General features: G+C 40.7%; 1 pseudogene; it reads right to left on the reverse strand.

The window, feature by feature from the left end:
* Nucleotides 1-12,079: 12,079 nt before the first annotated feature.
* LOC133048476 (interferon omega-1-like) lies at nucleotides 12,080-12,662 on the reverse strand (annotated as a pseudogene).
* Nucleotides 12,663-12,969: the final 307 nt, after the last annotated feature.

The following is a 12,969-nucleotide window of genomic DNA, read 5'->3' on the forward strand; positions in this document are numbered from 1 at the left end:
ACCCTCTCTCACAGGGTCAAGGAGACCAGCCTTGCTGTGCATCTGTGAAAATCCACCTGGGCAATGAGAATTTGCATTGAAAAAAATTAGAATGAAAGGGAATGAAACGATTCCAAAAGATCCTGATCTTAATCTGGGTAACAAGAATTATGATATGAAAAATGATAACTGAATTTTATTTATTGATTGCTAACCCTAATCTCCCTAATATCCCACCTTGTGATATGATCCCATTGACGGGTTGGGTTTCTTCGGGTTTTTAAGAATTTGAAATGTATTTATTTCATGTATTTATTTGTCTGTGCTAGGTCTTAGGTCAAGATATTTTTTATTTTGGCATAATGTAGATTTTCACTTAATACACCATTTCCTACCAAAGAAGCATCTCGTATGCCTAGTGCCCTGACTGCATGGTGACCTGATGCCCACTAAACGTCTCGGTGTGCTTGGTACAGTCATGGGATTATTTTATTTGCTAGTAAAATTTTTAAATGTGTAGATATGCTTTGGAATGCTAGAAAAGATTTACCTATTCTAATTTGCACAGGTAGAATTTTTGCATTAAAGATTAGAGTTGAGCAAGGCACAGATAAGGCATAGTCATCTTTAGGGTAGACATGAAATAATGGTGAAACCGTTGTATACACCTGTCACAGTAATAACGCTCACAGCTCTTTAATGTGTCCATGATGCTTTGTATAATGTACTCATTTAAGATAATTTTGCAGGTTGGTATATTAACATCATATAGAGTACATAACATGAGATGGTATATTGAATGGAGTACAGTAGTCTCATTACCCCTATTTTGATTTTATTTGGAGAATAATTGCTTTACATTGTTGTGTTGGTTTCTGCTGTACAACAACATAAAATAGCTATAAGTACACATATATCCACTGCCAAGTCCTTATTTTAAAGCTGAGAAAACAGTAGCATTGGATAGAAGAATCGACTGGACTAAATGATGCAGGGAATTGTGGGACAAGGAAAGCGATGCCCAGATAAGAAATATACTGGTCACCTGAGAAGACAAGAGTAACCCACAAAAATAAAAACAAAAAATGTAGCAAGATTGGCGTTTTCAAACAGTTTAACTGGTAAAACTATTTTAAGCTTATCATTATGATTATTATCATTATTACACTTACACTTTTATTGACACCCCTGAGGACCAGCAGTATCCTACCGTTGTGCAGGATGCGGGGGGGGGGGGGGGTGATAAGAAATGGAGCCTTGCTCCTGCTCTGGGGAGTCAGTTCCTCCCCATTTAAGGGACTGTCAGTTAGAAGGTCCTGATGGAGGATGTGTGTGGGGGAGGGGAGTTTAAAATGTAAAGAAAGGCTTTGATCTTGAAAAGTACAGATTATGGGAAATTCTTAAAATAATAAAAGTTGACATATGGTGAATGAAATGTAGCAATTGGTGGGATCTTTGTTGATCAATTTTGATGAATGAATCCTGGCTTGTTACTGCAGGAACTTGGATATACTTCAATAAAAATCTTTTCTGTACAACATGTTGACATATTGATTTTCAAAATCTTTCTTAGAAAATCTTACTAGAATGCTTTGGAAGATGGTGGAAGAATAGGAAGGGGAGACCACTTTCTCCCCCACAAATTCGTGGAAAGAACATTTGAACACCGAGCAAATTCCACAGAACAACTTCTGAATGCTGGCAGAGTACATCAGACACCCAAAAAGGCAGCCCATTGTCTTTGAGAGGAGATAGGACAAAATATAAAAGATAAAAAGAGAGACAAAAGAGATAGGGATGGAGATCCGTCCAGGGAAGGGGGTCTTAAAAAAGAGAATTTTCCAGACAGCAGGAAACACTCTCTCTGGCGGGTCTGTGGCAAGCCTTGGAATCTCAGAGGGCAAAATAACTGGAAGGAAAAATAAATACATAGTGAAATCCCACAGATTAAGTGCCTAACAGCAACTCCCAGTGCAGCAGCAGCCCAGACACTGGCATCCCCCACTTGCAAGCAGGGGAGGGACAGGGAGGAGCAGGTGCATTGCTTAGGGTAAGGGCTGGGCCTGAATACCCTGAGGGCAATCTGAGGGAACTAGGTTGAGATAGCAACCCAGACTGTGGGATAATTATCCCGCGAGCCCCGCGAAAAGCCCCAACCTAAGACACAGCCAGGCAGGCTCAGAGGACAGAGGACTGAGCAGAGCCAGCTGGCTGCGGACCGGCCCATTCCCCACCAGAGTCGGGCAGAGGAGGGCAGCCAGAGCAGGAAGGGGGCAATTGGCCCCAGAGAGGCATCCACCGAACTGCAAGAAGACTTCTCTGCTAACCAAGACTTCTTGGGGTTCTGGACGGTCGACATCCGCCGGGAGGGTCACAGGCAGAGACCAGCTCCCTAGAATAGACACGGGGCACACGTAAGAAGGCCATAAAACCAAGCGGCTGGAAGCGGGGAGGGGGTAAGCCACAGCCTCCACCTGGGGGTGAATACGCGTGCCTAGCACCTGGTCACCTGAGCGGCTCGGCCCTGGGGAGGGCGCAAAACACTGGCCCAACCAAGTCTGCGCCTTTGTGGAGTACCCGAGAACCTGGACCTGAGCGGCTTAGACCTGGGAAGTGCATGTAAACCAGGGCCCGCCTCAGACAGTTCCCAGCAGAGCAACCGAGAGTCTGAGCAGTGTGGACGGGGAAAGCACACACGCCGTGAGCGGGGGCAAACCAGTGTGGCTGAGACACTGTGAGCACACGCCAGTGAGATTTGTTCGCAGTGTTCCTCCCTCCCCAAAGCACGACTGAACAAGTGAGCCTAAAAAAAGTGACCACCACCCGCCCCTTGTGTCAGGGCGGAAATTAGACACTGAAGAGACCAGCAAACAGAAGCTAAATAAACAGAGGGAACCGCTGTGGAAGTGACAGGTGAAATAGATTAAAACCCTGTAGCTAGCACCGACTACATAGGAAGGGGCCTATAGACCTTGAGAAGTACAAGCCAGACCAAGGAACTATCTGAAGATGAACTGACCCCACACTGTCCACAACAGCTCCAGAGAAAGTCTTAGATATACCTTTACTACTATCATTTTTTAAATTTAAAAAACATTAAAAATTTTTTTACTTTATTTTTTTAAGTCCCCATTACTCCTTTAATTTTCATTTTTTATAACCTACTATTACCTTGCAAAAAAAAGATCTTATTTATAAAGCAAACTTCATATATTATAATTATATTTTTATAATTATATTTTATATGAATATATTTATATTGATATATTAATATTTTCATATAACATTATAATTGTAATAAAAACTTCACATATTATAATCTCTGTGACTAATTTTTGTTTGTTTTCATTTTTTTTTAATATTGTATTTTTGGGAATCTAAACTCTACTCAAGATTTTTAATCTTTGCTTTTTGGTATTTGTTATCAACTTTGTACCTTTAAGAACCCAAATGTCAGTAGCCATTATTACTTGGGAGCCGCATCACTAGCCTGATTGCTCTCTATACCTTTGGACTCTCCTTTTTCTTCACCAGGTCGCCTCTATCTCCCCCCACCTCCTTTTCTTCTCTACCCAACTCGGTGAATCTCTTTGTGTGTTCCAGGCTATGGAGAACACTTAGGGAACTGATTACTGGCTGGATCTGTCCCCCTCCTTTTGATTCCCCCTTACACCCCCTTATACCCTCCTGGCCACCGCTGTCTCCTTCCTCCCTCTTCTCCTCTCTGTGTAACCCCGTGAACATATCTGAGGGGTCCAGACTGTGGAGAGCACATAGGGAAGTGATTACTCGCTACCTTGCTCTTTCCCCTTTTGATACACCCTCTGATCCTCCTGGTCACCTTTAACTCCCTCTTCCCTCTTCTCTCCTCCATGTAACTCTGTGTGCCTCTCCGGGTGTCCCTCACTGCAGAGAAACTTTTCATCATTAACCTAGATATTTTGTCATCAGTGCTGTATAGATGGAGAAGTCTTGAGGCTATTGTAAGAATAAGACTGAAAACCAGAGGCAGGTTAATGTCCAGAGGCAGGCTTAAGTCCAAATCCTGAGAACACCAGAGAACTCCTGAATCCAGGGAGCATTAAATGATAGGAGCTCATCAAATGCCTCCATACCTACACTGAAACCTAGCACCACCCAAGGGCCAACAAGTTCCAGAGCAAGACATACTATGCAAATTCTCCGGCAACACAGGAGGCTGACCAAAGTCACACCAAGCCCACTGACATCTCAAAACTTATTACTGGACACTTCATTGCACTCCAGAGAGAAGAAACCCAGCTCCACCCACTGGAACACCAACACAAGCTTCCCTAACCAGAAAACCTTGACAAGCGACCCGTCCAACCCCACCCACAGCGAGGAAGCTCCACAATAAACAGGAACCACCAACTGCCAGAATACAGAAAGGCCACCCCAAACACAGCAATATAAACAAGATGAAAAGGCAGAGAAATACCCAGCAGGTAAAGAAAAGGTTATATGCCCACCAAACCAAACAAAAGAGGGAGAGATAGGGAATCAACCTGATAAAAAATTCCAAATAATGATAGTGAAAATGACCCAAAATCTTGTAAGCAAATTGGAGTTACAGATCAATAGCCTGCAGAGAAGGATCAAAGATGCAAGAAAGGTTTAGCAAATACCTAGAAGAAACAAAAAAGAGTCGATATATAATGAATAATGCAATAAATGAGATCAAAAGCACTCTGGAGGGAACCAAGAGTAGAATAAAGGAGGCAGAAGATAGAATAAGTGAGGTAGAAGATAGAATGCTAGAAATAAATGAAACAGAGAGGAAAAAAGAAAAAAGAATTCAAAGAAATGAGAACAACCTCAGAGACCACTGGGAAAATGTGTAGTGCCCCAACATTTGAATCATAGGAGTCCCAGAAGAAGAAGATAAAAAGAAAGACCATGAGAAAATACTTGAGGAGATAATAGTTGAAAACTCCCCTAAAATGGGGAAGGAAATAATCACCCAAGTCCAAGAAACCCAGAGAGCCCCACACAGGATAAACCCAAGGCGAAACACTCCAGGACAGATATTAATCAAATTAACAAAGATCAAACACAAACAACAAATATTAAAAGCAGCAAGGGAAAAACAACAAATAACACACAAGGGGATTCCCATAAGGATAACAGCTGATCTTTCAATAGAAACTCTTCAGGCCAGAAGGGAAAGACAGGACGTACTTAAAGTGATGAAAGAAAATAACATACAGTCCAGATTACTGTACCGAGCAAGGATCTCATTCAAATATGAAGGAGAAATCAAAAGCTTTACAGACAAGCAAAACCTGAGGGAATTCAGCACCACCAAACCAGCTCTCCAACAAATGCTAAAGGATCTTCTCTAGACAGGAAACACAGAAAAGTTGTAGAAACTTGAACCCAAATCAATAAAGTAAATGGCAATGGGGTCATACTTATCAATAATTACCTTAAATGTAAATGGGTTGAATGCCCCAACCAAAAGACAAAGACTGGCTGAATGGATACAAAAACAAGACCCCTATATATGCTGTCTAAAAGAGACCCACCTTGAAACAAGGGACACATGCAGACTGAAAGTGAAGGGCTGGAAAAAGATATTCCATGCAAACAGAGTCCAAAAGAGAGCAGGAGTACCAATACTCACATCAGATAAAATAGACTTTAAAACAAAGGCTCTGAAAAGAGACAAAGATAGACATGACATAATGATCAAAGTCAATCCAAGAAGAAGATATAACAATCATAAATATATATGCACCCAACATAGGAGCACCACAGTATGTAAGACAAATGCTAACAAATATGAAAGGGGAAATTAACAATAACACAATAATAGTGGGAGACTTTAATACTCCACTCACAACTACGGATAGATCAACTAAACAGAAAATTAATGAGGAAACACAAACTTTAAATGATACAATAGGCCAGTTAGGCCTAATTGATATCTATAGGACATTTCACCCCAAAATAATGAATTTCACCTTTTTCTCAAGCTCACAGGCAACCTTCTCCAGGATAGATCACATCCTGGGCCATAAATCTAGCCTTGGTAAATTCAAAAAAATTGAAATTACTACAAGCATCTTTTCTGACCACAATGCAGCAAGATTAGATGTCAATTACAGGAGAAAAACTATTAAAAATGCCAACATATGGAGGCTGCACAACACGCTGCTCAACAACCAAGAAATCACAGAAGAAATCAAAAAAGAAATCAAAATATGCATAGAAATGAATGAAAATGAAAACACAACAACCCAAAACCTATGGGACACTGTAAAAGCAGTGCTAAGGGGAAGGTTCAAAGCAAAACAGGCTTACCTCTAGAAACAAGACAAAAGTCAAATAAATAACCTAACTCTACACCTAAAGCAACTTGAAAAGGAAGAAAATTACAAACCCCAGGGTTAGTAGAAGGGAAAAAATCTTAAAAGTTAGGGCAGAAAAAAATGCAAAAGAAGCAAAAGAGACCATAGCAAAAATCAATAAAACCAAAAGCTGGTTCTTTGAGAAGGTAAATAAAATTGACAAACCATTAGTCAAACTCATCAACAAACAAAGGGAGAAAAATCAAATCAACAAAATTAGAAATGAAAATGGAGAGATCACAAGAGATAACACAGAAGTAGAAAGGATCCTAAGAGATTGTTATCAGCAACTGTATGTTAATAAAAGGGACAACTTGGAAGAAACGAACAAATTCTTAGAAAAGTACAACTTTCAAAAATTGAACAAGGAAGAAATAGAAGATCTCAACAGACCCATCACAAGCACGAAAATTGAAACTGTAATCAGAAATCTTTCAACAAACCAAAGCCCAGGACTAGACGGCTTCACAGCTGAATTCAACCAAATATTTAGAGAAGAACTAACACCTATCCTACTCAAACTCTTCCAGAAAATTGCAGAGGAAGGTAAACTTCCCAACTCTTTCTATGAGGCCACCATCACCTTAATACCAAAACCTGACAAAGATGTCACAAAAAAAGAAAACTATAGGCCAATATCACCGAAGAACAGATGTGCAAAATGCTAAAAAATATTCTAGCAAACAGAATCCAACAACATATTAAAGAGATCATACATCATGACCAAGTGGGCTTTATCCCAGAGATGCAAGCAGTCTTCAATATCTGCAAATCAATCAATGTAATACACCACATTAACAAATTGAAATATTAAAAACCATATGATTATCTCAATAGATGCAGAGAAAGCCTTTGAGAAAATTCAACATCCATTTATGATAAAAACCCTCCAGAAAGCAGGAATAGAAGGAACATACCTCAACATAATAAAAGCTATATATGAGAAACCCTCAGCAAACATTATCCTCAATGGTGAAAAATTGAAAGCATTTCCCCTAAAGTCAGGAACAGGAGAAGGGTGCGCACTCTCACCACTATGATTCAATATAGTTTTGGAAGCTTTGGCCACAGCAATCAGAGCAGAAAAAGAAACAAAAGGAATCCATATTGGAAAAGAAGAAGTAAAACTCTCACTGTTTGCAGATGACATGATCCTCTACAATGAAAACCCTAAAGACTCCACCAGAAAATTACTAGAGCTAATCAAAGAATACAGTAAAGTTGCAGGATATAAAATTAACACACAGAAATCCCTTGCATTCCTATACACTAACAATGAGAAAACAGAAAGACAAATTAAGGATACAATTTCATTCACCTTTGCAACAGAAAGAATAAAATACTTAGGAATAAATCTACCTAAAGAAACAAAAGACCTATATATAGAAAACTATAAACCACTGATGATAGAAATCAAAGAGGACACAAATAGATGGAGAAATATACCATGTTCATCAATTGGAAGAAGCAATATAGTGAAAATGAATATACCACCTACAGCAATCTATAGATTCAATGCAATCCCTATCAAGCTACCAATGGTATTTTTCAGAGAACTAGAACAAATAATTTCACAATTTGTATGGAAATACAAAAACCCTCGAAGAGCCAAAGCAATCTTGAGAAAGAAGAATGGAACTGGAGGAATCAACCTGCCTGACTTCAGTCTCTACTACAAAACCACAGTCAGCAAGACAGTGTGGTACTGGCACAAAGACAGAAATATAGATCAATGGAACAAAATAGAAAGTCCAGAGATAAGTCCGCACACCTATGGACAACTTATGTTTGACAAAGGAGGCAAGAATAGACAATGGAGAGAAGACAATCTCTTTAACAAGTGGTGCTAGGAAATCTGGTCAACCACTTGTAAAAGAATGAAACTAGAACACTAACACCATACACAAAAATAAACTAAAAATGGATTAGAGATCTAAGTGTAAGACCAGACACTATGAAACTCCTAGAGGAAAACATAGGCAAAACACTCTCCAGCATAAACCACAGCAGGATCCTCTATGACCCACCTCCCAGAATATTGGAAATAAAAGCAAAAATAAACAAATGGGACCTTATTAAAATTAAAAGTTTCTGCACAACAAAGGAAACTATAAGCAAGGTGAAAAGACAGCCTTCAGAGTGAGAGATAATAATAGCAAATAGAGCAACTGACAAAGAATTAATCTCAAAAAGAAACACGCAACTCCTGCACCTCAATTCCAGAGAAATGAAAGACCCAATCAAAAAGTGGGCCAAACAATTAAACAGACATTTCTCCAAGGAAGACATACAGATAGCTAACAAACACATGAAAAGATGCTCAACATCACTCATTATCAGAGAAATGCAAATCAAAACCACAATGAGGTACCATTACATGCCAGTTAGAATGGATGCTATCCAAAAGTCTACAAGCAATAAATGCTGGAGAGGGTGTGGAGAAAAGGGAACACTCTTACATTGTTGGTGAGAATGCAAACTAGTGCAGCCACTATGGAGAACAGTGTGGAGATTCCTTCAAAAACTGGAAATAGAACTGCCATATGACCCAGCAATCCCACTGCTGGGCATACACACTGAGGAAACCAGAACTGAAAGAGACACGTGTACCCCAATGTTCATCGCAGCACTGTTCATAATAGCCAGGACATGGAAGCAACCTAGATGCCCATCAACAGATGAATGGATAAGAAAGCTGTGGTACATATACGCAATGGAATATTACTCAGCCATTAAAAAGAATAAATTTGAATCAGTTCTAATGAAGTGGATAAAACTGGAGCCTATTATACAGAGTGAAGTAAGCCAGAATAAAAAACACAGTACAGTATACTAAAGCATATATATGGAATTTAGGAAGATGGTAACAATAACCCTTTATGTGAGACAGCAAAAGAAACACAGATTTATTGAATGGTCTTTTAGACTCTGTGGGAAAGGGAGAGGGTGGCATGATATGGAAAAATGGCACTGAAACATGTAAATTATCATATGTGAAATGAATTACCAGTCCAGGTTTGATGCATGAGACAGGATGCTTGGGGCTGGTGCACTGGGATGACCCAGAGGGATGGGATAGGGAGGTAGGTGGGAGGGCAGTTCAGGATGGGGAACACATGTACACTCATGGCAGATTCAAGTCAATGTGTGGCAAAACCAATACAATGCTGTAAAGTAAAATTAATTAATTAATTAATTTTTAAAAAGGACATAAGGAAAAAACAAAGAAATTCGTACTATTTCAAGACAGACAACATATGTATTTCCAGTAATGAACCTCCTGTTCAAAATTCAGCCACACGTATTTCCATGGTGGTGAATAAAAGATATGGTGGTTGTGCATGAGATAGTTCAGCATATTGCAAATGGTCAAATATCAAAGTTTTGGTTTAGCTTCTGGTTCAAGATGGCAGAGTAGAAGGACATGCACATATCTCCTCACGCAAGAGCAACGAATTCGCAAGTAGCTGATGAACAACCATTCAGAGGAGGACCCTGGAGCCCACTAGAAAAGGATGCCCCAGGTCCAAACACAAAGAAGAAACTACAATGAGATGTAGGAGGTGCTCAAGCACAATAAAAATAAATTCCATACCTGTCAGATGGGAAACCAACAAACCGGAAAACAGTAATACTAAAAAAGTTCTCCCACTGGTGTGAAGGTTCTGAAGCTCATGGCATGCTTCCAAGCCTGCAAAGTGACGGGGAATCCCCAGGGAATCTGACTCTGAAGGCCAGTAGGATTTGATTCCAGGACTTCCACAGGAATGTGGGAGAGACTCTCCTTGCAGGGGCCAGACAAAGTCTTGCATGCACCAAGACTCAGGGGAATGGAGCAGTGACCCCACAGGAGACTGAACCAGACCTAGGTCCTAAAGTTGGAGTCTCCTATGGAAGTGTGGTTCAGAAGTGGCTTGCCCTGGGGACAAGGGTACTAGCAGCAGCAATCCTGGAAGGTGGCCCTTGGTCTAAGCCCCTTGGAAGTTGCCGAAAATCAAGCACTTCATTCATTAGTAATGTTTCTCACTTCTTTAGTATGCGAAGAGGTAAAACTGGCTTCTGAACCACTTGTTGGGTTTTGTTCCTTCAGTAGCAAAACAGAGGCTCCAGGAGGTGACATTGCCAGCAAGTATGGACAAGGGATTCTATGGAAATGAGAAGTAGGATTGAACCTCGGACAGCCCAGAACTGGAGATCAGAAACATACACTTCACAGCCCCTGCTGTTTCTTTGCTGTCTCTGATTGTCTTTGATTATCTGCACTGATCCGCAATCTCTATTCTTTCCCTGTTATCGTACCTATGTGAGATCAAACATTTTTGACTAATTCATCTTTCTCAAAGAGTTTTTTATGAACTCATAAGAATGCTTTTAGAAGTATGAAACCCCAAAATTGGAATGCTCTTCAGCATACAGCAAAGGAAAGTTCTCACACTGAAAGCACTTTGGAACTAGCACCCAAGCTGAAAAGAAAACACCTTTGCCAGGGCCCTAGCACCTTTCCAGTGTCAACTTCCAGTCACTGTCTCAGGCCAGCTGTCCTGTCTCCTCCCTGAGGGCAGTCACTCTGTGATCCTCACAGTCCTGATGATTTCTGCCAGGAGCGTTTGATGCCTCTTGTGATATATGCCGTCATTGAATCCAAACAGTAATTATATGAAAACCACTCTTATTGTCGCCATATTAAAGATGAGGAAACTGACCTGTAGTGTTTGTGATATGTTTCAGGGTCACACTGTGGGTAAATAGCAGAGCTGGGAGCCAGAGGTTTTGACATTTCTAGAACTCCTCTCACTTGGGCTCTCTTCCTGTGGCTTCCACTCTGACTACACCGTGCAGCTAGAAACCAAAACAGAACAGAGCTCCTGTGTTGGAGGCAGTGAAGGTACTATGTAAGGGCGTAAACTGCTCAGTCAGGCAGGACTGAGGAGAAGGTGGGAGACAGAGTAGTAGGAATCAGGAGAGGCCTGTGAAAACCGTATGCTTTCCAGGAGGAGGAGACTGCATCCCTCATATACTTATATCAACCATTCGGTAATGAGTGGGTATAAATTAGTGATGCCTATGACATCAAGATTAACCATTTTCTACAATTTCATAATTTCCCTTCTTCTTTTTTCTATTTGGCACCCTCCACAGCTTATAGGATCTTAGTTCCTCAACCAAGGCTACCTGAAGGAAAAAAGAGTCCTAACAACCACACCCACAGAAAATTCTCAGAATTCCACCTTTTGACAAACATTTCCTAGAAAATGATAGAACTGTTCCACAGTATAAAGGGAACAAATACTATTTTATGATAGGTGTATGTAGGCAACATAAGGATTTCTGTTTTCAAATTAAAAACTCAAGAAATTTATCTTGATAACTATTTAATAAACAAAGCAAATAACAATTTTAATGAAAGAGGGAAATATATTTTCTAAATTTTAATACAATGTAAACATACACGTCTTTTATATGAAAATATAAATATGATGAGATAAAATATTACATGAACTAAATAAAGAATAAATAAATAACATCAGGGCAGTCATCGCTTATGAACTGATACCCCTGCACTTGAATACATTGATATCTACTTGCTTATTATCACTGACAAGTATTGGCTGAGTTAATTCAATAAATTTGGTGGCTGAAGCAGAATTCAGAGTCTTCTGAAATGACCCCAGGTGAGTACACAAGGGTGACATGGCATCTTAGTCAGTGAGAGTCATGTCAAGGTCAGATCAGTCTCCATCCTACATTCTTAACCTTTCCTGCAAGCTGGTTGATGAAGAGAGAGAAGGCTCTCCTTATATCCATTCTGACGATTTCCCAGGCACAGTCGCTGTATTCCTTCTCTTTGAGGTAGACGTGGATTCCCTGGAAGTATGTTGTCACGGCCTGTGTGGGGTCCGTCCTTCCCAGGGCAGAGTCTTCCTCTCCCATCACCTGCCACTGGCAGTCGTCCAGATCGGCCAGCTGCTCAAGCAGTCCAGTGCGGAGCTGCTGCAGGAAGGTGGTGTCCCAGGCAGCAGAGGAGCGCTTTGTGTCGAAGAGGTTGAAGCTCTGCTGGAGCATCTTGTGAAGCACAGAGATGGCCTGGGCATCCTGGAGCTGGCCGCCCTCCACCATCTCCTGGGGAAAAGCAAAGTCTTTTCTGTCCTGCAGACAGAAGCGAGGGGAGAGCCTCCTCATTTGGTGCAGGAGAGTGAGGGTCTTCTCAGTGCCAGCCAGCACGTGGTTCTGAGACAGGTCACAGCCCAGGGATCCTCCAGGGCCATAGCTGAGCAGCACCAGGGCCATCAGTAGAGAGAGCACAAGGGCCATGGGGAAGATGAGGCTGCTGCTGGGCTGATGGAGACGGCGTCTGCTGAACCTTGAGATAGGTTCTCTGATGCCATGCTTTCTAAACAAGACCATTAAATAGGGAACACAGTAGTTTTCATTTTCTAATCATTTTATACACTTTTACTTCTTTTTTTGGTTTTCTGTTATGTATTCTAAATACAGTCAAAGTAAATTTCTTCCTTCTCGACTGTTAATTTTGCCTTTTCCTAGTGACTTCAGAAGTGCCCATCCAAATTAATATTATTCAATCAAATTGGAAGGGTCTTTGTCTTAAGTCTGTATTGAT

The sequence above is a fragment of the Dama dama genome, chromosome 29 (genome assembly GCF_033118175.1).
Source record: "Dama dama isolate Ldn47 chromosome 29, ASM3311817v1, whole genome shotgun sequence".
Lineage (NCBI taxonomy): Eukaryota > Metazoa > Chordata > Mammalia > Artiodactyla > Cervidae > Dama > Dama dama.